General features: G+C 40.8%; 1 non-coding gene across 1 annotated transcript; it reads right to left on the reverse strand.

Annotated features, from left to right (window-relative positions):
• Positions 1 to 507: 507 nt before the first annotated feature.
• LOC145110294 (small nucleolar RNA R71) lies at positions 508 to 614 on the reverse strand. Its single transcript, XR_013709678.1, has one exon. It is a non-coding gene; the product is annotated as a small nucleolar RNA R71 (small nucleolar RNA).
• Between the last annotated feature and the right edge of the window lie 1187 nt (positions 615 to 1801).

The following is a 1801-nucleotide window of genomic DNA, read 5'->3' on the forward strand; positions in this document are numbered from 1 at the left end:
CGAAGAACAAGAGCACGGTTGAAAGCTTAGGTCAAATATCTAACCCAAACGAATCCAAATACGATACCGAGCCCGAATTCGAACTAGAAAAGAGTGAACCCGAAGACGATCCAGAAAACGAGATGGAAGACATTGCTGATATGTCCATGGGAGCATACAAGAAGAGAATAAGAGACGATGCTGGTCCGGGGTTATTAAAAACCTGCAATTCCCGCTGCTGCAAACTTCGAGTTGAAAGGACACATTCTTACTGCGCTGAAAGATATACCATTTTATGGAAAGGATCATGGGGATGCTTTTAAGCATCTAGATGAGGTCAATGACATTGTGGATTATTTCAATGTCCTTAATGTTACCAGAGAGACAGTCTTGTTGAGGATGCTTCCCGTTACTTTTACGGGAGTTGCAAAAGATTGGGTAAAAGCACTTCCACCTGGTGCAATCACTAGTTGGGCACAGATGCGCGAGTAATTTTTGGAACAACTCTGCCCATCGTCCAAGATAGCTAAACTCAAGAAGGCGATATCCAACTTTGAGCAACAACCAGGGGAGTCACTTTATGAGGCATGGGAGCGATATAAAGGGTTACTAAGAAATTCTCCTCAGAATGACCTCAACATACAACAAGAAGTGTCCATATTCTATGACAGAGTGAATGTCTTGACAAGGAAACTCCTTGATTCTCAAGGACCACTTACAAAGAAAATCCAAATGAGATTAAGGTGTTAATTAAAGAATTTGCAAAGCATTCTCATGAGTACCACAATCCAAGATATGAGGGAGCAAAAGACATTGGGGGTGGACATTCTGAAGACATGGCAGCCGTACTAGCTATGCTTGATACTATGAACAGAAGAATGACAAATATGGACCAGTCAATTCATGCAATTAGATTTGGTTGTGAAAGGTGCAATTGTCTACACTTGACCAAAGACTGCCACTTGGATGATAATGGAAATAAAAGGCTCAAGTTTGCTATTCTAGTGGGGATAAATATGATGAAGATTAGAGAAAACCAAAGAAGGAGTGGTTGCCATATGAAGAATACAAGAAGCAAAAAGAAGAGAAATATAGGCAGACTGGCCGAGGCTTCTACCAAAAGGAACAACCACCAGCCGAGAAGAAAGTTGACTTGGAGAACATGCTAGCTCGTTTTATGGAAGCTTCCGAGAAAAGGCATGATGATACTAATGCAACACTGAAGGATCACATGAAGATGATGAAAGGACAACAAACTATGACGATTGACCAACAAGCCTTATTAAGAAATCATCAAGCATCGATCCACAATCTTGAAGCCCAACTTGGTCAACTAACAACTTTGGTGAATGAAAAATTTTCCTCACAATTTCCCGACAAAAAGACTCAATCCCATGTCATGATTATTGAAACTGAAGAAGAGGCTATTTCTGAGTTCTTAGAAGCACTAGAAGAGGAGCCACAGCCGTCCGAACCAACAACGAAAAAGTCAAAAATCGAAAATAAAAATTCTGCCGAAACACTGAACTCACGACGTGAGCCTTCAAAGCTAACGACGTGGGCCCAGTCTGAACAGAAAAATTCAACAACTGTTCCGACTTATCGTCCTCCTTTACCGTTTCCGTCCCGAGCTAATATTCATCCACTGGAACGGGAGCATTTGGAGTTTATAAAACAAGTGAAGGGTATTCCAATTAATACTCCTTTTATTGAGTCGTTGTCTAAAATTCCCGATTATGCGAAGTTCCTACAAGACTTGATAGATACTCGTCAGCAATTGAAGAAAAATTCCAAGGTTATTCTTAGTGAGCAGAGTTCAAAA

The sequence above is a fragment of the Lactuca virosa genome, chromosome 4, assembly GCF_052849685.1.
Source record: "Lactuca virosa cultivar CGN04683 chromosome 4, Lactuca_virosa_CGN04683_v6, whole genome shotgun sequence".
In the NCBI taxonomy this organism is placed as follows: Eukaryota; Viridiplantae; Streptophyta; class Magnoliopsida; order Asterales; family Asteraceae; genus Lactuca; species Lactuca virosa.